Here is a 25,698-nt window from a genome sequence, read left to right as displayed (position 1 = left end):
TCCCTAAATCCATCCAGTGTCACCTCCCACTGTCCCAGGGTCCCTAAAACCTAAAACCCATCCAGTGCCACCTTCCACTGTCCCAGGGTCCCTAAACCCATCCAGTGCCACCTTCCACTGTCCCAGGGTCCTTAAAACCCATCCAGTGCCTCCTTCCCCCCTCTTGGGGGTCCCTAAAACCCCTCCAGTGCACCTTCCACTGTCCCAGGGGTCCCTAAACCCACCCAGTGCCACCTTACAATGTCCAGGGTCCCCTAAACCCCTCCAGTGCCACTTTCCACTATCCCAAGGGTCCCTAAAACCCAAAACCCACCCAGTGCCACCTTCCACTGTCCCAGGGGGCCCTAAACCCAAAACCCACCTAGTGCCACCTTCCACCCTCTTGAGGGTCCCTAAAACACCTCCAGTGCCACCTTCCACTGTCCCAGGGCTCCCTAAAACCCCAAACCCCTGGCAGGAATCACCCACAGAGAGCTCCAGGCTGTGACCCCGAGTGCCTGCAGGGCTGGGGGTGTCCCTGTGCTCTGTGGGTGACACAGAATCCATCCCTGGGCTCCACTAGAGTCTTTCCCAGGCAGTTTTTTGGGAGCAGCCTGCCTGCAATGCAGCTTCTGCAGTGGCAAATAACGCCGTGGCCACGAGGATGCTGAGTGGCCACTGAAATATGGCATCTGTGGTTTCCATAGCGATTTTGTGAGAGGTTAAGGGGAAATCAGAGACACTTTCATTCTCCCCTCAACATCTTTTTATTGGGCTTTAAATGAGAGTGCTATTAAGAAAGAGAAAGGTTTTAGGATGTGTATGTTCACAGGGGAGCTAAGCTTTAAACAGAAAAAAGTGTTAATAAAGCAATTTTAGAATTTAATCTGAGAGTTTATTTTCTCCTTTGCTGCCTTTCCTCCCCTGGGGATAGATTTCCTTCTTGCCCTGCGAAGGATTTCAGATGAAACCTTTTGTATTTTGGGAAGCAGCATGGGGCAGGCAGAGTGAGGGGAGCTGAGCAGCTCAGAGCTCCAGGAGGTGATGGGTGCTGACCCCTCGGTTCTGAGCCTCAGACAGACCATGAGCACCAGGGACATCCAACCCTGCACCCAGCCTGGCTGCCAGGCCAAGATAAATTCGGGTAAAAATCATTTTCACTCTCAGCTCTGCTCCTGCCACGTTCCAAGGCCATGGAATGAGCTGGAAATGAAACCCCAAGCGTGGTGAGAGCTGCAGGTGTCAGGGCTGAGCCCTGGGAGCTCTGGGAATCTCACCCAGAGCCCACTGAGGGTGGGAGCTCTGCTCTGCTCAGCTCAGATCAGCCCCAGGGTTTGCTTCAGGCTCTGCCCCAACCTGAGAGCTGCAGGGTCAGCAGGGGTCAGAGCAAATACAAAACTCCCACACTTGTGTCTGGCCTTTGGGGTTTTTCTCCTGCTGTGTTTACACGGTTTGGGATGATGCTGCAATAAGGGAAGGAACTGGAGAACACCAGGGAGCAGCTCTGGCAGCTCCAGCTTGGACTGGGAGCCACATCTGGATCTTGGGGGAGGCTGAACCTGGAAAAGGCTGAATCTGGAAAAGGCTGAACCTGGAAAAGGCTGAACTTGGAGGCAGCAGCTGCTGGAGGGGTCAGGGGTTTAGGAAATCAGAGCAGACTTGGCCTTTGTGGGGAAAACAGGAATGGACAGGGATGCAAAGTTAAACTCAGCCCTTGCTATAGACTCCACTTGAAGAATGCCAGATCCAATTAACAATCGTTAATGAGGCTCAGGGAAAGGAGCAGTGACCTTCCCAAGGAGCAGGTGAACTTTGAGGATTTGCACCGAGCACAATAAAATGCAGGAATGCCAAGGCTTGGGGTAGGAATTCAAACCCACAGGGAAAATCTCTGCTGGGATCTGCTGCAGGGCAAAGCTGCTTGGGACACCTTGGAGTGAAGATCAGGCGAGCCCTGAGCATGTTCCAAGGGCTCCAAATGACTCTCATTAACTCCCCAAACCAGGAAGAGTTTCTGCAGTTTCAGTAACCTGCCCAGAGGAGCAGTGAGAAGTGAGATTTAAGGAAACTTGGATCAAATCTGACTTTCATTTCAGCTTGCATCTGCTCAGGGAGGCAGCAGCGCTCTGTGCTTCATCACAGGGAGGGTGGGAATCAACCCCAAGTGCCCCAGAATTCCAGTTTGGAAGGTGCTGTCTTAGGGAGGATCAAACCCAAAACCCATTTGTCTGCACTGAGAGCCAGGCTTGGCCAGGACCTGATGTCCTCTAGAAATGTGGGACGAGGTTTGGGCTGCTGAACTCTCCAGCCACACCACAGTTCTGGAGTCCTTGAGGCTGGGAGGGGTCTCTGGGAACAGCCCAAACCATCCCATCCCATCCCATCCCAAATCCCATCCCATCCCAAATCCCATCCCATCCCAGCCCAGCCCAGCCCAGCCCAGCCCAGCCCAGCCCATCCCATCCCAAATGCCATCCCATCCCATCCCAAATCCCATCCCATCCCATCCCAAATCCCATCCCATCCCATCCCAAATCCCATCCCAGCCCAGCCCATCCCAGCCCATCCCAGCCCAAACCAGTTCAGGCTTTGCTGGGCTGTGGATGCTGAGGTGAGCTGGGGATCTCTGCTGGGTGGGTTTGCAGCATCCCATGGCTGGAGCAGCAAACTTTCTGGAAGTTTTACTCCAGATCCTTCATCCAAGCCAGGGCAGCATTTCCTGCTCTGCAGCTCCAGCTCCAGCCCCGAGCTCAGCTCCAGAACAGAAACCCTGCAGCCCAGTGGACAGGGGAATGTTAATGGGTCCTAATGAGCCCTTCAGAGGTGGAAATCTGAACTGCCAGTCCTTTCTTTCTGGAGAGGGGTTTGGGCCATTAAAATCCGCGCTGTGCTTTGTGTCTGAGTGGTTGTGCTGAAATGAAACCCCAGTGATCATTGCCAGAGCCACGGGAAGGTGCTCAGGGAAAACGAGAGCTCTGCTTCCCACACCACGCTGCTTTTTTGGTTTTTTTTTTTTTTTTTTTCAGTTATAGAGAACTATCTCCTCTTTCTGCAAAGTGGAGGAAAAGCCATATCCCTCCAGCTGTTGAGTTAAGCAGAGTCTTATTCAAATTATGTAGGGAGAAAAAAAATGTCATAACATAATGAGAATCAAATGTTGGCTCCAGGCGCCTTCATATTCGAGGGCTTTAAAAAACAATAGCAACAAAACACTTCAATCTTTTATCTGCCAGTGGAAAATGGTCATTTAAATAAACATTAACTAAGCTGGGGAACTTTGATGTTGTGGTAGCAATTGGTTTCTGACAGAGAAGATAGTTAAAGTCTTATTCTTTTTAATAGGCAGCGTTTTTAGAGACAGATTATGTGAATTACAGCGCAGAGCTGCTCCCTCCCCTCCTGGGGCTGGGGAGGTTTGTGGTGGCAGAGAGGGAGACAAGGAGCCAGAGCATCCAGCTGTCCATGGCCAGGGCTGTCTGCAGGGAATCACTCGAGGCTGGGTTGGTTTTGGGAGAGAAAAGCAGAGGAATCTCCCCTGGAAGCTCCGAGGGGCTGGAACTGGGGGATCTCTGGGGGCTCTTCCACCCCAATCCCATGGGAACCCAGGAGGGAGGGGAGGAATTATTAATGTCATTAATTGAGTGTCATTAATTTGATTTGCAGGGATTGCAGGCTCAGCACGGGGCGAGGCAGCGCTGCAGGAGCCCAGGGGGAGCTCAGGGCAAACATCTCACCCGAATATCCCGGGGACAGAAAGGCTCCAGGGCTGGGGAGGGAAGGATTGGGAATGGAGGGAAGGACTGGGAATGGAGGAAGGGATTGGGAATGAAGGAAAGGATTGGGAATGGAAGAAAAGAATTGGGAATGAAGGAAAGGATTGGGAATGGAAGAAAGGATTGAGAATGGAAGAAAGGATCGGGAATGGAGAAAAGGACTGGGAATGGAGGAAAGGATTGGGAATGGAGGGAAGGATTGGGAATGGAGGGAAGGATTGGGAATGGAGAAAAGGACTGGGAATGGAGGAAAGAACTGGGAATGGAGGGAAGGATTGGGAATGGAGGGAAGGATTGGGAATGGAGGGAAGGATTGGGAATGGAGGAAAGGATTGGGAATGGAGGAAAGGACTGGGAATGGAGGAAAGAAGTGGGAATGGAAGAAAATAATTGGGAATGAAAGGAAGGATTGGAAGAAAAGAATTGGAAGAAAAGATTTGGGAATGAAGGAAAGGTTCTCCCAGGTTTGGGAATGAAGGAAAGGATTGGGAATGGAAGAAAGGATTGAGAATGGAAGAAGGGATTGGGAATGAAGGAAAGGCTTTCCCAGGACTGGAAATGAATGAAAGGATTTGGAATGGAAGAAAATAATTGGGAATGAAGGAAAGGATGGGGAATGAAGGAAAGGCTCTCCCAGGAATGAAGGAAAGGCTCTCCCAGGATGGGGAATGAAGGAAAGGCTCTCCCAGGAATGAAGGAAAGGCTCTCCCAGGATGGGGAATGAAGGAAAGGCTCTCCCAGGAATGAAGGAAAGGCTCTCCCAGGATGGGGAATGAAGGAAAGGCTCTCCCAGGAATGAAGGAAAGGTTCTCCCAGGATGGGGAATGAAGGAAAGGCTCTCCCAGGATGGGGAATAAAGGAAAGGCTCTCCCAGGAATGAAGGAAAGGCTCTCCCAGGATGGGAATGAAGGGAAGGCTCTCCCAGGAATGTAGGAAAGGCTCTCCCAGGACTGGGAATGCTCGGAGCAGCTCGGGGGCTGCCGGGGGTGGGTCTGGCTAACGAGCCCAGCTCAGAGCCCGCAGCGAGAGGGGAATCCTGGACCGGGGAAGGAGAGAACAAAAGGGGGAATGAGAGAACAAAAGGGGGAATGAGAGAACAAAAGGCTGCTTTGATGTGCTCACCGCACGGTGCTCAGCACGAAATGCAAATATCCCCTCACCAGAGAACACTTATCAATATTAAGGCATACACGGAGCAGAAGAAAGGAGGAAGAACAAAATGCAGCACTTAACAAGAGAGTAATTTCGCCTGTTGGCAAGTGCTTTGAGCCGAGTTCATGAAAAATTCCTCACACAATTGTTTTGTGGGGTCTCTGGGCTGTTATGCATAAATCATGCTGTTGATCCCAGGGAGGCTCTCACCTGCTCAGGTGTGCACTGGGGAGGTGAGGGAGGCTTGGGGTGTGGGAATGGGAGAGGGGAGATCAGAACCATCCCCCTGGTGTTCCTACAAGCCCAGGTACAGCTGTCAAACAGCTGGAGTGCGTGTGGCTGCCGATTCAAACACGGGGGGCACCTGGGGCACCCCCAGAGCAGAGCCAGCCTCACTGAGCCCCCAGCCCTTCAGCCTCATCCCTCCCTCCTGCTCTGCTCAAGGAGGGAAAAACACAGAGGGCACCAAAGCCAAAGGATGGCCGAGACAAAGGGAAATAAAATCAATTGGATGCTCCAGTTCTTATTGGAGCGGGTTCCAATTTCAGCTAGGTGGGTAGTTTAAGCATACTGTTTTTTAAAAAACTTATGTATAACTTTTGCTATTAGAAGAAAAGAAAAAACCCTTATATTTATACAGAAAAGCTATTTTAACATTATACATATTTATACATTTATCCCAATAGTTGTGAAAACCAACAATGTCCTGCACTTCTGACACTGAAGAAGCTGCAGGTGAAGAACCCACAGCCAGTCCCCACATCACAGCCCTGCTCACACAGCTCTGGGGCCTTTCCTGGTGAGCACCCTCATTTCCAGCCTGCAGCCTCACCTTGTGCTGTCCCTGCTGCCATTCCCTCCTCAGAGCTTTAATCTGATGATTTCAGGGACAGCTCTCTCCTGCACTTTTGCAGGGAAAAGCCAAACCAAGCTGTGCCCTGGCCAGCGACCACAGCTCCAGCTGGGGAGGGCAAACCTGAGCTGCAAATTCTGCCCCCAGCCCAGTGCTCTCAGAAAAATCCAACACTCTCCTTTCCTCATTTCCCAATCTGCCAAGTGGGAATAAAACCTCCCACTGCTGCTGGAAATCCTGGGCTGCACCTGGAGAGGGCTGCACGCCCCTGCAGTAAATGACACTGTTGGAGATGAAAGCGTTCTGGGGTACTTGAGGAGTTCATTCTCAGAAATGTCAGTGATTTGCGAGTTGCTGTGTTTGTGGTGCAGCATTTCCTCGCTCCATTTGCAGGAATTGCCAGGACAATCACAGCCACTCCTGCTCCCAGGTTTTTGAAGGGAGAAATAGAGCTTCTCCTTTTCCATAAAATCCTATTTGTTTTGTTTTTATTCTTAAAATTACTTTGGCTTATTTAATAGAAGGAAAATCTGTGATAATTTTTGAGTAATTGCTGCAGAATTTATTGATGCAGATTTTTCTGTTTCACCAGCTGCTGCTTTTTGAGGAAGTTTTTTCCTTGCTTTTGTTTCACTTCTAGGAGTTCACTGAAGTCATCAAACCCAAATCACTGCCAACAGCCAATAATTCTCTTTAAAGCAGGAATGACATCACCAGGCACAGTCACATCCATCCTTCACCCTGCTGCCACAGGGACAAAGCAATCGCTCAAAACTGAAATTCTGCCTTGCAGAGCTTTTATAACCCCAAATCCCAGAATGGTTTGGGTTGGGAGGGAGCTCCAGGATCCTCCAGGGACCTTCACTGTCCCAGCCTGGCCTTGGGCACTGCCAGGGCTGCTCTGGGAATTCCATTCCAGGCTGTCCCACCCTCACAGGGAAGGATTTATTCTAAAATCCCGCCAGCACAGAGCCATTCCCCACTGTCCCATCACAGATTTGGGGGCTTGGTCACCGAGAAATGACATCCAAAATTCTCTTTAGGGATCAGTGAGCACACCTGGCTCATCCCCATGGCTTTGCCCCATTCCCTTCCCATCCCCTTCACTCCCAGGGCTTGCTCTGAGGTTTTGGGTCCTGCACAGGGAATCCCAGCTTGGTGACAAATTACCTGGTCCTGCTGCTTTCTGAGGATTTCCTGCTGCTCCCTCGCTCCTGCACTGAAGGAAATCAAAAACCAAACCTGGGACAATTCCTGCTCTGCCCCACAAACCCTCCTGCCCTGCCAAACACCTGCAGACACATCCCTGATCATTCTCCAATACATTTCCTCCATCTCACAGAGATCATTTTCAACAGGACAAGCTCATTTTTAACAGGACAAGCTCGTTTTTAACAGGACAGGCTCGTGTTTAACAGGACAGGCTCGTTTTTAACAGGACAAGTTCATTTTTAACAGGACAAACTGGTTTTTAACAGGTCTTAAAGGTTTTTCCCCCCCTCCTTCATTAAAATAGAATAATTGTCATGGCAGAATGAGAGCTGATGTCAAAGCACACCCCCAGCCCTCTCCCCTCTCGAGGTAATTACATTTTTAACCCCTGCCCTGAGCTGTGTTTGTCTCTCCAGCATATGGGAGGCGTTTGGGGAGTGCTGGGGGGGTTTTTCAGGAGCAGATTGGGAGCAGGGGCTTTGCCAGGGGGGAGCAGAGGGGTCCCAGCAGGGCACAGGAGCTGCTGAGCCCCCAGCACGGCGTCCCTGGGCTGCAGCACCTGCACCAGGCGATTTTGGCAGCCTGTAAATGATGCCTGATTCGAGAGCTGAGGGAATCAGGGTAAAAGCAGCCCAGACAGCCCACTCAGAAATGAATTTTTCCATAATTAGGCCACAAAGTGGAAAAGTCCTCTTAACACTGCATTACTGAGCACCTGAAAGGAGAGAATGAAAAGTTTCTCAAGGGGCCACCAGACCTGGAAAAGCAAATCACTGAGGCCAAAGAAAATGAGATTAAATTGAACCTCTGAAACGCAGTGTGCCTATTGACCTCCCTCATACCAAGTGCTTTCTTCATGTTCCTGCTCTGAAAAAAGGGGGAAAAAACCTCTCCAGGAGAATGCAGGCTGCTCAGCAGATAGCTGCAGGCTGAGTTGGATTTGAATTTTGATCAAAGTTTCTCTCATTTGCCATGCTTTCCTGTGTCTGCACTCCCAATCTGCCTCTTTTGCTTAAAATAATGCAGGGAGCCGGGGCTGCCATACATAATGAGCAATCCTGGGCTCCTGAAATGCCGTTTGTGCTGGGGGCTCTGCTGCAGGGAGCAGCAGGAGCCCCACGGGAACTGCTCAGGGTGGGCACCCAGCACTGCCCCCACCCTCTGCTGAGCCAGGAAAATGTGAATTCCCAGCAAACTGCACGATTTCCTCACTCCCTGGGCTGGAACAACCTCAGCTCCAGCCCTCCCCTCCTGTTTTTGTGAGGAAAGATGCAGGAACTGCAGAGGAACCTCCCCAGCCCCCCAGGGACATTCCGGGCATGGCAGAGCTGCACAGCCTTGGTGTGCTCTGAGGAATGGCCAGGCTGCTGATGGTTTTATAAATTGATATTGGTTAATTGCTATTGGAATTGTTTTATAAAGCACTTGAGCCTTCCTGCACCCTCCTCACACCTGAGACAGCCAACACCAGGGCAATATTCAATATTCAATACTCAATATTCAATACTCAATACTCACTATCCAATATTCAATATTCAATACTCAGTATTCAATATTCAATACTCAATACTCAATATTCAGTATTCAGTGTTCAGTACTCAGTACTCAATATTCAATACTCAATATTCAGTATTCAATAGTCAATATTCAATACTCAGTATTCAATATTCAATACTCAATATTCAATACTTAATATTCAATATTCAATACTCAATATTAAATATTAAATATTCAATGCTCAATATTCAGTATTCAGTAGTCAATATTCAATATTCAGTATTCAATATTCAATACTCAATATCCAATACTCAATATCCAATACTCAATATTCAATATTCATTATTCAATACTCAATATTCAATATTCAATATTCAATACTCAATATTCAATATCCAATACTCAATATTCAATATTCATTATTTAATACTCAATAACCGATACTCAATATTCAATATTCAATATTGAATACTCAATACTCTATTCAATATTAAATATTCAATACTCAATATTCAATACTCAATACTCAATATTCAATATGCAATCCTCAGTAAGGAAATCATCCCGTGGGTAGGAAGGAGGGGAGGATTGCCCAGCTTGGTGTTTTTTGGTGTTGTTTTTTCTGCCCTGTCCCACTGAGGTGCCAGAGAAGCTCGGTGTTGACTGAGAAGCCATGGCAGGTGCCAGGCTCAGCCTGGATCAGGGCACCTGCAGCCCTGGGATGATCTGCTGGCGATTTGCACACTCAGCTCTGTGAGGTTTTGCCTCCCCATCCTCGTGCTGCTCAGGGCAGAGCTCTGGGGCCCAAAGCACAAAAAACTCAGAATATTTCTGCCTGCAAGCCCTGCAAACCACTGCAGTATTTTAAAACATGGATTATCTCCAGCTCCTGCTCCTCTTGATGGTTCCACCTCATTTGTCTTGCCACTCTAATTTCCTTAAATGTGTGTTTTCTTTCCAGGCTGCTAACTGCAGACAACTCCCAGCAATCAGCTGGAACTCACTCTGGATCAGACTGGGTTCATTCCCAGGGGAGGGGAACTTTAATGCCCATTTCTGAGTTTTGTTGTGCCCATTTCTGGTTCTGCTGTGCCCATTTCTGGGTTCTGCTGTGCCCATTTCTGGGTTTTGCTGTGCCCATTTCTGGTTTTGCTGTGCCCATTTCTGGTTTTGCTGTGCCCATTTCTGGTTCTGCTGTGCCCATTTCTGGTTCTGCTGTGCCCATTTCTGAGTTTTGTTGTGTCCATTTCTGGTTCTGCTGTGCCCATTTCTGGTTCTGCTGTGCCCATTTCTGAGTTTTGTTGTGTCCATTTCTGGTTCTGCTGTGCCCATTTCTGAGTTCTGCTGTGCCCATTTCTGGTTTTGCTGTGCCCATTTCTGGTTTTGCTGTGCCCATTTCTGGCCTCACTCTCTTTTCCCAAAGAGTCCCCAGGCTGAGCCTGCTGTGCTGTCGCTGTGCTAGGAAGCAGTGAAAGGACACAGCAACACAATTTTCCTTTTAAGTAGTAAGAAGGAGCAATTTCTTGAAAAGTTATGGTATTGATATAAGGAAGATCACAAAAAAAAAAGTAGAAAAGACTCCTTGGTCAAAGAAGGTAACACCTATCACGAGGCACTCACACGGCTCGGTGGCCAACACCAGGGGTCCATCTGTGTTGTTCTTTCTTTTTTCCCTTGTTTTGTCTTTGAGAAAGATCCAGGCTGGAGCTGAGAAAAATCAACAACCTGGGAAAAAACCAGATTGGGTTTCTCCAGGAGTGTCCACACTGTGCCACCTCATAGAGCTGCACTGAGCACCAGGGGCTGCCTGGGCATGTGCCTCTGTATTTTCCCTTTTTCTAACATTATTTTTGAGCTGTGATATCCTTACTGCAACTTTCATCTCAGAAACACTCAAGAGTGTTGCTACAGAATTTGGCTTTCCAGTAGCCGCTGCTCTCCTTGGCTGATCTGACAGATTTTCTTTGGAACAACTTCTTCCTGCACAGGTTTGTTGTCTGGGGGAGGTCAGGCCCCTGCGTGCACTCTGCATTTTCCCCTCCCAGGTCCCTGTTCCTGCAGCAATCCCACCTTCAGCACCTCTCCTGCCAGGCTCTGCCACTCCCAAATCCGCTTTAATTAATGAGATAACAAAAGGGAAAACACCCCAAGAGTGAACCCCCGAGCTGAAGACTTTATCTTCTCTTTGCAGCTGCATCTTTTTTCCCTTCTTTTTTTTTCCCTTCTGGTTTTTTTTGGGAGCTGCATTCCCTCCCATCAATACTGTTTCTCATTAAATTAAATAGTTTATTGACTGGAGAGAGCCGGAGCCACGCGGCCGAGGGATCCACACACGGCACCTTCCTCTGCAAACAGCACAGGTCAGTGCACAGTAAATCAGCTGCTAATGGAGCCTGGACTCGGGGAATCACTGCTGTGTACCCTTTTTATTTGTTTTTAATTTGTATCAATGGTGATTCTGTCGCTTCCAATTTCCGTGACGGCCGCGGGTTGCGGAGCGGAGCGAGCCCTGTTCTCCTCGCGGAGCCTCGAGCAGCCCAGGCCCCCCCCCAGCTCTGGGGTTTGGTGTCTTTGCTGCTCTCCTGCCCCTCCTGCTACCCTGGAAAGGGTGCTCAGGTTTTGGGAGGGAGGAGTCTCCATCCCTGGAGGTGTCCAGAGGCCACTGGGACCAAGTGGGGATTGGGCACGGCTTGGAATGGATGATCTTGGATGATCTTGGATGGTTTTGGGTGATCTTGAGTGATCCTGGATGGTCTTGGATGATCTTGGGTGATCTTGGATGGTCTTGGATTATCTTGGGTGATATTGGATGATCCTGGATGATCTTGGATGGTCTTGGGTGATCTTGGAGGATCTTGGATGATCTTGGATGGTCTTGGATTATCTTGGGTGATCTTGGATGGTCGTGGGTGATCTTGGGTGATTTTGGATGATCTTTGATGATACTGGATGATTTTAAATGGTCTTGGATGATCTTGAGTGATATTGGGTGATCTTGGATGATCCTGGATGATCTTGGATGGTCTTGGATGGTCTTGGATTATCTTGGGTGATCTTGGATGATCCTGGATGATCTTGGATGATCTTGGATGGTCTTGGATGATCCTGGATGATCTTGGATGATCTTGGATGGTTGTGGGTAATCTTGGATGATCTTGGGGGATCTTGGGGGATCTTGGATGATCTTGGGTGATTTTGGATGGTCCTGGGTGTCTCTCCCAGCCCTGCCCTGCTCTCTCTGGAGCTCTGAACTCTTTTCCCATCCCAGCTTTCCCCCAGCCCATCACAGAATGCTCAGGGTGGCGGGGCTGGGATCAGCTCCAGCTCTGGCTGAGGATCGCTCCTGACTCCCAGAATGTCCTGTGACACTCCTGGGAGTTCCCAGGGGTTGGGAGGTTTGTCCCCTCTGCCAGGGGAGCCCCCTTTCCCTGGTTGTGTGTCAGTGTTTCCCTGGCTGCAGGGGCCCTGCAGAACACGTCTGTTTGCAGGCTCACACGCACACGTTTCTCCTCCACAATATTTTGGGAAGCTCCACAGACGTGTTAGGAAAGCTGTCACTTGCACAAACTTCCCTGCAACCAGAGTGTGATTTTTTTTCAGAGCTATTAATGGAGGGCTCGAGTGGAATCAGCTTGGCAAAAAAGGAACAAAAACAAACCCTGTGAAGTCCAAGAATGAAGCTCAGGAGCGCTCGAGGGAGGTGACTGAGCAGTTCAAGCTCCACACTGCCCAGGCCAGCTGGGCTTTGTCCCAAGCTGCCCCCAGCCCCAGCCCATCCTGCTCCCCACAGTCCCAGGGATAAGAACGGCACCACCACGGTGGAATTTTCAGTCTTGGGCAAGGAAGGAAAGGCAGGAGGAGCAGGGATGGCCCTGGGCAATTTCCTTGGGTATGAATTTGTGCTGAACTGGCAAAGGACAATGAGGGTCTGGAGCGTGCCAGGAGCTCTCCTGCCTAAAACTCGGGGTGTCCAAGGGTTTTGAATCAGCACAGGCTGAGGCTGGGCCATTCAAATCCTCAAACATCCCCCAGCCTGGAACTCCCCCAGAAGAGAGAGACCTTGGCTTATTCCCTGTTCTTGCTGTGCCTGAACCGGCTGAGAGCTTGCTCATTGTGAGCACTTGAGGATTTTCAGGTTTTTAATATCAATCAGCAGCAAATTCCAGCTTTCCATAGAGCCAGGGAGAAAAGCTGCCTGCTGGACAGGCCCAGGCTGCAGCCTGAGCAGGAGAGGACTGGGCTCAGTCTCAGGCCTAGGCTCTGTCTCAGGACTGGGCTCTGTCTCAGGCCTAGGCTCTGTCTCAGGCCTAGGCTCTGTCTCAGGCCTAGGCTCTCCCTCCTCCCCTCCCTGCAGAGACCGAGCCCCAGCTGGGCAGTGACTGATGGAATATCCACCATAAACCCTCCCCAGCTCTCACGCTGTCCTGAGGAAGAAGTGCATGAATAAAAACCATGATCCTCACACAAACAGAAAAGGGCTGAATTCTTCAAATAAATGGCTCCCAACAAATAATTTGAGCGGCTCTCATGAGCAGCTTAGGCCCTCGAGCATGAAGATTATCAGCCCCATGTAATTTTCTCCTGGCTGATGTAGCTGCAAAGACCATTCATATTCATATAAATGTCTAATGTCTAATCCTCTAATCTAATCCTTTTTTTTTTTTCCCTGCTCATGCTAAAGCTTCCCAGCCCGGGCTCCAAAGCCCTCTGAGCAATGGAATTATTGATAAATTACTGCAGAGAGGAGGAGCACAGCACAGCACCAAACCCACCAAGCTCTGCCTCCTGTGCAAGAGTTGGGATTTTCTGTTGGGTGACTTTGAGGGACAATTGCAGCTCCTTTCCCTCCCTGACACTTTTCACATCCTGGCCCAGTGCTGGATTTCTCCTCCACTGGGGCTTTCAGAGAGCTTGAGGAACGGTCAGTTAAGCTCCATTTGAGCAAATTAAAAATATCAACCAAAAAATGAAAAACATAAAAATATAAACATAAAATAAAAAATCCTCCAGATAATCATGGAATGGTTTGGACTGGGAGGGACTCAGAGCTCACCCAGACACCTTCCCCTGCCCCAGGCTGCTCCTGGACACTCCCAGACCCAGAAGCAGGAAAAGCCCAGCTCCTAAACCCAGCCCAGCTCCTAAACCCAGCTCCTAAACCCAGCCCAGCTCCCAAGCCCAGCTCCCAAGCCCAGCCTCATTTCTGCCTCTCCCCTGCCCTGTGAGCAGCCCCACATTTATTTATGGATGTTCCTTCTGCGCTCACTCGGGGGGAAAGATTTGTCCCATGGGCAGGAATTGTAAATCCAGGCACAGTCTGTGGCCTCTGAGCATTTCTATAATAAAAAATTATCATCCTGGAACTGGTTTTCATTTGGAATTAGGCTGAGGCTCATCAATGCATTATCTCACTTAGACCAACAAATAAGCAGCAGAGGGAACTTCTTTCAAATCACGGCGGGCTTGGAGCAATTCTGAAATCCTGCCCTGGGGCAGCAGGCTCAGGATCCCATTTATTGCTCCCCAAGGCAGCCAGTTCTCCATTAACTTCCACCTCCAACTAACAGCACATTCATAAGCAATTTTGTGGGTGACTCTGAGACTTTAGGCTGCTCTGGGGGTTTTTCCCCTTATAAATTATCCTTTTGCTTGATGATATGGAATTATTTAGATGACAACTCCCATTAAAAGAACCTGTGCTCTTTTTTCCCAGACAACACCGCTAGAAAATCATTCTGAATCTACTGAATGATGGAACAGGGTTTTGCCACGATTAGAAAGGAAGGGAGACTTTTCCATTTGAATATTGTCCTTTTTGATAGCTCAAACACACATTTCCAAGTCAATAAGTTTTCAGCTTTGTTGTCAGATGCAGCTGGTTTGTATTATAATTCTCCCCTTGCTTTTCACAGATACGGAATGTTTAGTAAATAGAATTTATTTGTAAATCATCACTTTCTGGGGCTGCTGTTGGACATTTGGTGCTGCTCAAGCCTGGCCACGGGCAGGACAATGCCCCACAGCAGCATCAGCTGCTCTCAGTAATGCCCAGGAGGTTTTGTGTGGATTTGTGTGAGTGCACACAGGCCTGTGTCCTTCAAAAACACCTCCAGAGCTGCAGGCAGCAGCTCCAGCTCGACAGAAAGCTTGGGGAGATTTGGGGACAGAGATTTCAGTGTTGATCCAGAGCTGCAGCAGCTCCAGCTCGATTTCTTTGGGAAATTTGGGGACAGAGATTTCAGTGTTGATCCAGAGCTGCAGCAGCTCCAGCTCGATTTCTTTGGGAAATTTGGGGACAGAGATTTCAGTGTTGATCCAGAGCTGCAGTGCAGGTGAGGGCACAGCGTGGAGTCACAGAGGGTGTGGGAAGGGACATTAAAGTTTATTTAGGATGACGTCCACGCCTCAGGATGCTCCAAGCCTGGCCCTGGGCACTCCCAGGGAGAGCTCCTGTCACCGAGGAGGGGACAGGGACAGAGCCCAGGTGTGACAACAGAGCCACCCTGTCCCAGGTGTGATAACAAAGGAATCCTGTCCCAGGTGTGACAACAGAGCCAAGGTGTCCCAGGTGTGACAGACAAAGCCAAGGTGTCCCAGGTGTGACAAAGCCACCCTGTCCCAGGTGTGACAGACAAGGCAAGCACTGCAGGAAGCTGCTGGAGCTCTGCAGCAGAGTCCCTGCAGACTCCCTGAGGGCTGAATTTCAGAGCTGGAGCCCCCTCAGGGCTGGAGATGCTCAGAGGGTGGCTGAGCAGGAAAGCTGGGCTGTGCAGAGGTGCTGGTGAAGGGATGGACAGAGCAGTGTCCGTCTGTCCTTCCTCCCCTGAGCTGCAGAAATGTCCCCTGGTGGCTCCAGGGGGCCCAAAGGACAAAACCCAAGCAGAGGATGGAGCCTCCAGCAGCTCCTCCCTGCTTGGACCCTGCAGCCCCTGTGGCACAGGGAGATGTGCAGGTATGGACAGACATCCCAACAGCTCTTCACACCATTTCTCAGGCACTTTTAAACATCTTTCCCACTGTTTTCCAAGCACTGACCTTTGGCTGTGCACAGAAATAAGCAGGCACACATAGAGCAACAGTCTGTATGGAAAATAGAAATGTTGACATTAATAAATCATTAAAGGATTTTGATGCCCAACAGCAAGCACAGACCTTTCATCCCTTACTTCTAGCTCTGCATCTGGCAACTAATCTTGTGAAAACAAGAAGAAATTATTTATATTACTTTAGCATTCTGTAAATCGAGTGTTGCTGTAAGGACTGAGCTAATATTTTGTGAGGATGGGGTTTGCTGCACGCTCTGAATCTTTGCTGGTGGTACCAAAAGGCCAAGATGAAATCCAGGGGAGGAAGGAGTCTGAAATGCAGGCAGCAGAAGGAAATAATTTAGCAGAGCAGTGCCCAGTTTGGCTTTGTGGAGGGAGAGTTATGGGCTGCAGTTATTGTGCTTTCTGTGGGGTTCTTGGCTTTTAAATGCAGATACTGGGAATCCATCACAGCATTATTTGTTTGCTTGTTTCCCTCTCCCTGCATGTGAGGAGACATCGATAGAGTTTAACTGCAAAAATTCATCCATCCACCCTCTGCACCTCCTCCACATCCATCCACCCTCTGCACCTCCAGTGAGCTACAGCCTAGCAAGGAAAAATCATAAAAAAACCTATATACAGCCACTTGTGTTTTAAAGAAACAGCAAAAGCAGGAGCTACAAAGCTCAGCCTGATTTACATCCCTGGCAGAGCACACTCCTGGAAAGCAAGTTTATAAAAGCAGTGCCAGACCTGCCAGTGCAGCTGAGAGGGCCACCAGGGCTCCTATAAACAATATTTTATTGATTAGAATGGGGAGAAAGTCCTGTTGTTTCCACCAGGCTTTTCCATGGTGTTTATCGATGTTCCTGAGGCTCAGAGGAGGTGGAACACAGCGAGTTGCTCCTGAAAACTGCCCTGGGGGAGCAGCCCCGGAGGGCCCTGAGCTCCTGAGCCCTTCCCTGGGAGCTCCTGAGCCCTTCTCTGGGAGCTCCTGAGCCCTTCCCTGGGAGCTCCTGAGCCCTTCCCTGGGAGCTCCTGAGCCCTTCTCCAGGAGCTCCTGCCCATGGGCAGGTGCAGGAAAAGCTGCTGGAAATCTTCAGGCAATCAGGAAATGCCAGCTCGAAATGAGCCCTGGGTCAGAGTCACCCTGTGCAGAGCCAGTTTTGGTGCCACCATCACCCTGTGCAGGGCCAGTTTTGGCACCACCATCACCCTGTGCAGAGCCAGTTTTGGTACCACCATCACCCTGTGCAGGGCCAGTTTTGGCACCACCATCACCCTGTGCAGGGCCAGTTTTGGCACCACCATCACCCTGTCCAGTGCCAGTTTTGGTACCACCATCACCCTGTGCAGAGCCAGTTTTGGTACCAGAGTGCCCATCATGCTGAGAGAAAATGGGAAATTGCCTTGGTGCTGCTGCTGCAGATCCAGGTGCACAAAATCTCCAGCACACCCTGGTCAGCAAGGGTAGCTCTGCCAGCAGCAGCAGGAAAGGGCTCATCCCACAGAGCAGGACACAATGAACCCTCCTCCATTCCCAAAACCAGCTCTGGCCAATCCCTGAGAGCTGTGAGAGGCACCAGCTCCTCGCCTCTGCCAGCCTGGCATGGTGGAACAGCAGCCAGGAAGGTTTGTTTAGTGATTTTTAATTAATTGTAATGACTTGCCCGTTGCTGGGAGTGGCAGTTTCACCTCGCTGGGGCTCTGATGGCTCTGGGATCTCTGCCAAGTTCCTGATCCCAGATCAGCCCACCAAGGCCATTTGGTAATGAAATGGGTTTGGAAAGGAAGGGCCAGAGGCAGAACCAAACACCTCCAGCAGAGCCCTGGGGAGCTGGGGGAGGGTTGTGACAGAGAAAAATGAGATTTTGGGGGTTTGGTTGGTGATGTCACCTGTGCTCAGTGTCCTGCCAGGGGCTATGGACCTGCCAGGACCCTGCAGGTCCTTGCACAGGGACAGGGAAGGCTCTCCCCTGGTGCAGCCCTGGAACCCCCCCAGGGACACAGGGGGGACATTTCCATCCTGCCCCATCCCTGAGCATCTCCTGCTGATCTCCAAGCCAGGTCCTGCCTCCAGCACAGCTCTGCCACCCTCCAGGGGTTTGTCCAAGGATCTCCCACCCTTCATCCTCCTGTGGCTGGTCCAGCTCCCACAGCCCCAGGATGATTTGTTCCTTTTCTACAGATTTTGTTCCTTTGGCTTTCTCTGATCTCATCCTCACATCTTCCTTTCAGCTTTCCAGCAATTATTTATTTATTCACTGGAACCTTTTCCACCTGTACCTTGATCAGCATCCAAAATCTCCTTCTGCACCAGCAGGCACTTGCTGCATCCCATTCCCTCTGGGATTCTGCAGCACAGCCAGGCTGCAGATGTGCAGATGCTGGAGGGCACTGGGGGCACTGGAGTTTGCCTTTGGTCCCCTTTGTTTTTATTGCCACCCTTGTCCCAGGTTCCAAACTCCCTCCCGTGGCTCTGATCTCCTGCCCAGCAGCCCTGGGAAGGCTTCAAAGGATCCAACGTTTGGGCAGAGCACAGAAAGGATCAGGCAGGTTTGGATGGAGCACAGAAAGGATCAGCCAGGTTTGGATGGATGCTCTGAGGCTCAGCTGAGCCCTGGCCCAGGCTCTAAAGCTGGGCTCCAATGCCCCTGGGAGCACATTTCCATTGGAGCTGATGCACGTCCAGCTCAGAGCTGGAAATTCCTTCAAAATGCTCAATCCCTCTGTGGCTTCTCATGGGGGAGAGAGCAGCAGAAGAGAAGGACTTTTTCAGGGCACAGAAATGTGGAAAACAAGCAAAGAGCTGCACTCATTTATCCCAAACCCTGCCTGCAGCAGGGACATTGCTGTCAGCAGGAACATTGCAATTCCTCCTGCAGCAGGAATTTTGCTATTTGTTAAATTCTGCAGCAGGAACTTTGCTATTTGTTAAATCCTGCAGCAGGAATTTTGCTGTTTGTTAGATCCTGCAGCAGGAATTTTGGTGTTTGTTAGATCCTGCAGCAGGAATTTTGCTATTTGTTAAATCCTGCAGCAGGAATTTTGCTGTTTGTTAGATCCTGCAGCAGGAATTTTGCTGTTTGTTAGATCCTACAGCAGGAATTTTGCAAATTGATGTCCTGACACCCTGAGATCCTCACGGGGGAGGCACCAGGGCCCTGAGCTGGCAGTGAGTCAGCAAACAGGATACCTCAAAAAAAACCCAAAAAAATCTACTTTAAACCACCAACAAAATGTGATCTGTCATGAATGCACTGTTGAAAACACTCAGTCTGACTGGATGTGTTTTGACCCAGTCTTTTATCACACACCCAGTCTGACTGGATGTGTTTTGACCCAATGTTTTATCACACACCTAGTGTGACTGGATGTGCTTTGACCCAATCTTTTATCACCAACGAGGTGAGGAGGGATTTTCCTGCCACAGGCAGCGTGCTGGGGTTTGATGGAGGCTGAATGATTTGGATTCTGTGACCCTGCTGCAGTGCTGTTCCTCCTGCTGGAGCTTTTCCTGTGCAAAGCAAAGGTGCAGAAGAGCCCTGGGGACAGAGCTGGGGTCTCTGCCTGCTCAGGGCTTCATTTCAGCTCCATTTGGAGCCTGCAAAGGTGATGCTGGAGCTGTCACAGGGAGCAGCAGTTAATGCTCACATAGGGAAGCTGATTTTTCTTCTCCCTGCAGCCTGTAAGAAAATTAAATTCATGCCCAATGGGCCCAAACATTCTTGGTAGCACTGAAGTGCAAAATTGAGCTAATACCTTTCTGATGTTTAAACAAGTACTCATGATATTTTTATGCCCATCAAGAAGCAGCTCGAAAGCTTTTGGAGCTGCCACTGCAAACCAAAGGGAGGTGAGAAATAAAGGGAAGGGAAAATCCCTTTGTGGGTCACGGGGATTCTCTGGAAGGCAGGGCCAGGATGAAATGCCAGCAGGATCCTCAGAGCTGCTTCCCCTGCTGCAGAACCCCCTGTGGGACACACGAGCCCGGGAGCTGCTGGGGGTTCTCTTTTCCCTGCTGAACAAAGAATCCCTTTGTGAAAATCCAACAACTTCTGCAAGATCTGAGCTGAAATTCCTCTGGATCATCTTCAGGGAGGTTTTGTTCCCTGGAGGGAACCCTGGCACAGGGTGCCCAGAGGAGCTGTGGCTGCCTGGGGTGTCGCAGGTCAGGCTGAATGATCAAATATTAATCAATAGTCAATCAATAATTGATCAATAATTAATCAATAGTTAATCAATGAGCAAACAAGGACCATTAGCAGGGTGGGCACAGCCCAGGGAGGGAGGGAGGCTTTATCTGCATCCCACCCCAGCACCCAGGGGTGTTTGGGAGGGAAGCAGGAGCAGAGGGAGCCGACTCCAGCAGATAAATGGCAATTCCAGCAGAACACGGAGCTGCTGCTCAGGGGCAGCTCAGGGGGTTCAGCTCACCCTGGGATAAACCTGGGCCAGAAGGGGGGCTGGGGGCTGCAGAGCTGCTGACTCAGCACCAGCAGCTCCTGCAGACATGGGGAAATGTTTGAAGGCTCAATTGGAGCCATTTGTTTCTCCATTTCGAGCTCTCATTAAAATAATCTGCCCTGATTGTCTGTGGGAGCTATTTTTCGCTCCTCTAAACGGTTGCAGAAGACAGCAGAGATGAGGAAAAGAGAATCAGCCCTGGTGAGGCTGTGACTCATCAAATCCTGGCTGCATGTGGAAATTTGGAACGTGGCGGGGATGGGGAAAACACAGGAACAGGAGCTTTGAGGAATTTTACCTTCCCTGACCATGCTGAGAGAGGGTGCAGAGCCAGGTCTGTCCCCTCCCTGTGCTGCCACAGCACAAATTTGGGATGGAAGGGCCCTGTCCTGCCCTGCCACAATTCCATTCCTGCATCCAGAGCCCCACACCGAGCACAGCCAGCCCAGGGCACAGGGGCTTGGAAGGAATTTTTGAATTTTGAATTAAGCAGTTCTTGTCTCCTCCAGGCACGTGCAGCCTCAGGAACAGCAGGAATTGGGAAGTGCAGCTCGGTTCCTCCCCTGTGACTGCCCCATCTCCACATCTCTGGGATCCTGCTGGTCCTGCAGCAGTGATTCCAGGAATAATTCCAGGAATAATTTCAGGAATGATTTCAGGAATAATTTCAGGAATAATTTCAGGAATAATTTCAGGAATAATTCCAGGAATAATTTCAGGAATAATTTCAGGAATAATTTCAGGAATAATTTCAGGAATAATTCCAGGAATAATTCCAGGAATAATTTCAGGAATAATTCCAGGAATAATTCCATGAATAATTTCAGGAATAATTCCAGGAATAATTCCAGGAATAATTCCAGTTCCTTTGGATCTGCATCCCCTCTGTGCTGGGCACCTGGAGCTCCTGCTCAGCCCCAGCCTGCCCTGATCTCTGAGCAGTGCCAGGGTTTGCAGGACTCTGCCATTCCAGGGAAAGGTTCAGGAATTCCTGGGGACAAAGGCTGAGCTGCTGAGGGTGCTGAGCTCACACCAGTCCTGCAGGACAAGCCCAGGGGGACTGGGATGTTCCAGGGGCACTCAGGGCTGGGTTCATTGCCCAAGAGCCCCCACCAGGAATTAAAGCCCAGGGCCAGCACCTTTCACTCCCTCAGGATTTCCAACTCCTATTCCAGTCCTTCCCCTCCTTTCCCCAGGAACTCCCAGAAAACGCCTTTTGTTTTTGTGTCAGTGCAGAGGGGCTGTTTGTTCTCTGGCCATTTCAATGTCCCTGCCAGTGACATTTTTAAAGCCACGAGAAGGATTTTAATTGGCCGAGATGCTGATTGCCATAACAACTGGCTAATGAGCCATCTGTTAGCATATGGAATATTTATTTCTACATTGCAGAAACGCAGCTCAGGGTCTGGACAGGCCCAGGGGCAGGGGGGCACAGGGGGACACAGGGGGACAGGGGGGACAGGGGACATAGGGGGACACAGGGTGGAAAAGGCCTCCAAGGTCACTGAGCTGTGGCCAAACACACAAAAAATATAAATAAAATATAAATAAAATATAAATATAAATAAAATATAAATATAAATAAAATAAAGTATAAATATAAATATAAATATAAATATAAATATAAATATAAATATAAATATAAATATAAATATAAATATAAATATAAATATAAATATAAATATAATTTATATAAGTAATTTACATAAATATAATAATAAATACCAATCAATACCAATCCCAATATCAATACATGAGCTGTTCTCCTGCTGCCCTCCCTGCCCAGGGCACCCAGCCCAGAGCTCATCTGGCACCGAATTCCTGCTGGGATTGAATTCTGGGATTTCCCCTGGATCCTGAATTCCTGCTGGGATTTTTGGGTACTTCTTGGGTGTATTTTGGTTGCATTTTTGGATGCATTTTTGGGTGTATTTTGGGTGCATTTGAGCTGTACTTTGGGTGCATTTGGGGTGTATTTTTGGGTGTGTTTTTTGATCTATCTTGGGTGTATTTTTGGTGAATTTTTGGGAATTTTTTGGGTGTATTTTGGGTGCATTTGGGGTGTATTTTTGGTGTATTTTTGGGTGTGTTTTTCAGTGTATCTTGGTTGTATTTTTGAGTGTATTTTGGGTGTATTTTTGGTTGTATTTTGGGTGCATTTTGAGTGTATTTTGGGTATATTTTTGGGTGCATTTGGGGTGTATTTTGGGTGAATTTTTAGGAATATTTTTGGATGTGTTTTGGGTGCATTTTGAGTGTATTTTGGGTGTATTTTTAGCCTGCAGATGAAGAAGGCAGCGCAGAAAGCCCCAGAAGTCACATACATATGCAAAAGGCTCCTAATTGCCCCTCTTTAGAAAGGAATCATCGGGGATTTCACCAGGCACATTAGAGAACCTGACATGCTTATTTTTCCTTTTATTATGTTTGTAAGCAGTGATCCTATTGAAAAGAAAATCAAACCCTATTTTTGCCAGTCACAACCACCTCCCTTTCTCTTTCTGCCGGCTTTATTTTATTTTATTTTCCTTTCTTTCCGTCAGCTGAATAGAGCAGCATTTTCATGTGTATTAATTGCCCTGTAAAATGCCCTCGAAGTCATTAGAATTCCCCATTCAAAACTATTATCTGTGCCATTATGTCTTTGCATTATATTTATTTAAATGTGGCTCCTCTGAATTAGTTTATTTTTAACAGCTAGCCATGCCTGAAATATTGTTCCAGGCCAAGCTGTTCTCAAATCTTTATTTTATTTTTTAATGATAACTTCACAGAAACTCTTAATGCTTTATCCCAAGTGGAATCACGGGTTTGGGTGTTAAACCCTCTTTCCTTTTTCTCTGTTTTCAGAAGTTGCTTTGCAGATTTTGTGGGAATGTGATGGGATCAGATGGATTTTGGGAAGAGCTGGCTGGGATTTTGTGGGAACGTGAGAGAGCAGCCAGATTTTGGGATTTTGTGGGATGTGATGGGATCAGATGGATTTTGGGAAGTGTTGGCTGGGATTTTGTGGGATGTGATGGGATCAGATGGATTTTGGGAAGGGCTGACAGAATTTTGTGGAATGTGATGGATCAGCCGACTTTGGGAAGAGCTGGCTGAGATTTTGTGGGAATGAATGTGATGGGATCAGATGGATTTTGGGAAGAGCTGACAGGATTTTTGTAGGAATGGATGTGATGGGATCAGCTGGAATTGGGAAGTGTTGGCTGGGATTTTGTGGGAATGGATGTGATGGGATCAGCTGGAATTTGGGAAGTGTTGGCTGGGATTTTGTGGGAATGGATGTGATGGGATCAGCTGGATTTTGGGAAGTGCTGGCTGGATTTTGTGGGATGTGATGGGATCAGCCGATTTTGGGAAGAGCTGGCAGGATTTTGTGGGAATGAATGTGATGGGATCAGCTGGATTTTGGGAAGTGCTGGCTGGATTTTGTGGAATGTGATGGATCAGCCGATTTTGGGAAGTGCTGAGGACTGAAGGCAGCGCTCCCTGCCCCAGGAATGGTTTCCTGCTCACAAGGGAAGCTCTGCAGTGAGAATTTGTGTTCCTGCCCCATCTGCCCCGGTGTGAGCAGAATTCCCAGCCCTGCCGTGCCCCTCCATCCTCCCCTGCTCCACAGGGTTATCCCGAGCCAGGAGCCTCCCCCTGCTCCGGGCATCATTTTCATATTTTAATGAGAGCAGCCGCTGCACGTCTGCCTTCATTAACCCAGCACAATTAACGGCTGTGCCCGGCCTTTGTGCTCCAGCAGGGCCTGTGCCAGGTCCTGGTGCTGACCCCGGGCTGTGCCAAGCTGTGCCAAGCTGTGCCAGGCTGTTCCAGGCCATACCAGGCCACACCAGGCCATGCCAGGCCATGCCAGGCCATGCCAGGTCCTGGTGCTGACCCCGGGCTATGCCAGGCCATGCCAGGCTGTGCCAGGCTGTGCCAGGTCCTGGTGCTGGTCCTGGTGCTGACCCCGGGCTGTGCCAGGCTGTTCCAGGCTGTGCCAGGCTGTTCCAGGCCATACCAGGCCACACCAGGCCACACCAGGCCATGCCAGGCCATGCCAGGTCCTGGTGCTGACCCCGGGCCATGCCAGGCCATGCCAGGCCACACCAGGCCGTGCCAGGCTGTGCCAGGCTGTGCCAGGTCCTGGTGCTGGTCCTGGTGCTGACCTCGGGCTGTGCCAGGCCGTACCAGGCTGTGCCAGGCTGTGCCAGGCTGTGTCAGGCTGTGCCAGGTCCTGGTGCTGGTCCTGGTGCTGACCCCAGGCTGTGCCAGGCTGTGCCAGGCTGTGCCAGGTCCTGGTGCTGGTCCTGGTGCTGACCCCAGGCTGTGCCAGGCTATACCAGGCTGTGCCAGGCCATACCAGGCCATACCAGGCCATACCAGGCCATGCCAGGTCCTGGTGCTGACCCCAGGCCATACCAGGCTGTACCAGGCTGTGCCAGGCCACACCAGGCTGTGCCAGGCCATGCCAGCCCCCAGGGACCAGTGCTGCCTCCTCCGGGCTAGCCGAGGTGGGGAATATAATAATTACTAAACCCAGATTGTTCTATTGTACACACTGATTTTATCCAAGCAGGGATTCTTGTGATTTCCATCAGCTCCCCAAACATCCTTTCTCTTGATTCCTGTTACCATTGCATCGCTTCTCATGATTGTTGTTATGATTAAACAATAATATATTCCATTATCAAACAATTAGTACATTTAACAATCCCATTATTTATCACATGATGATTCCACAGGTGCAGTCTCACATGATCCAATAAAGACAAAGCCCAACATTCATTCCCAGGCCTGGTTCCCTTTCCAGCCCTGCCAGACCCAACCTTTCTTTGCACCCTGAATCTGTTGTGCACAATTCCATGATTTTAGAAACATTTTTAATGCTACACTATCAAATTTATCTCCTAAAAACCAGGCTCAGCCCAGCTCTGGGCTGGGATTTGGGATAGGCCCAGCCCAGCTCTAAATCCATACAGATCCAAGAGCAGATGGGAGAAAACCCTGACAAGGTCTGGCACACGAGGCACTCGGCATTTTCCCTTTTTCTGCCTTTTTTCCTTTTTCTGCTCCTTCCCCATCTCTGACCACCAGCACTTGTTGTTGTCCTTCAGGACCATCTTCCATCAGCATCAGCAAAATCTCTCCATTTTAATCCCATCCCTCATAAGATTCCTTTGAATATTGAGCAGGCGAGCAGCGCTCCGATCCTATCTGCCGTTATTTCCTCCTTCATTTCCTCCTCAGGGCTCGCCTGGCAGTGACCCACACATCCCAAAGCAGCGCTGAAGAGATGGGCAGATACTCTGACACTGCCAGGAGCTCCTGCTCTGCCTTCCAGCCAGAATTCCCTGTGATTTTTCCCTTTATTACAGCGGGAGTGCTTTGTTACACCACGAAATGCCTTCATTATCAGGGCAGAGCACAGCACGGGGGTTTAACCCTTGGGACAGCGACAGCTCCTGGCTTGGACACACCAGGAGTGATCCAGGGCACGTTCCCAGCTGCCATGGAAGGATCTGAGCCCATCACCTGGGTTCCCACCATCCCAAATTGGAGATTTTTGCCACTAGATGGAGTTTGGGAAGCCTGGAGTGAGTCCCCCATTGCCAGCCCAGGTTCCAGCAGCTGCCACAGCTGGGCAGGGGTGTCAGGGTCTGGGGTTTGGGGTTTGGGGTTTGGGGTTTGGGGTGTGGGACACGGGCAGGGATGGGGGCACCACCTGGGAACTCAAGGTTTGGTG

At 49.6% G+C, this 25,698-nt stretch overlaps 1 long non-coding RNA gene across 1 annotated transcript; it reads left to right on the top strand.

Annotated features, from left to right (window-relative positions):
• Positions 1 to 10,272: 10,272 nt before the first annotated feature.
• LOC117007242 lies at positions 10,273 to 25,263 on the top strand. The gene is made up of 3 exons (XR_004420100.1): positions 10,273 to 10,454; positions 10,752 to 10,826; positions 25,203 to 25,263. It is a non-coding gene; the product is annotated as an uncharacterized LOC117007242 (long non-coding RNA).
• Positions 25,264 to 25,698: the final 435 nt, after the last annotated feature.

This window comes from Catharus ustulatus, chromosome 25, assembly GCF_009819885.2.
Source record: "Catharus ustulatus isolate bCatUst1 chromosome 25, bCatUst1.pri.v2, whole genome shotgun sequence".
Classification (NCBI taxonomy): Eukaryota; Metazoa; Chordata; class Aves; order Passeriformes; family Turdidae; genus Catharus; species Catharus ustulatus.
Note: the sequence above shows the minus strand (reverse complement) of the source record. Positions and strands in the feature narration are given on the sequence as shown.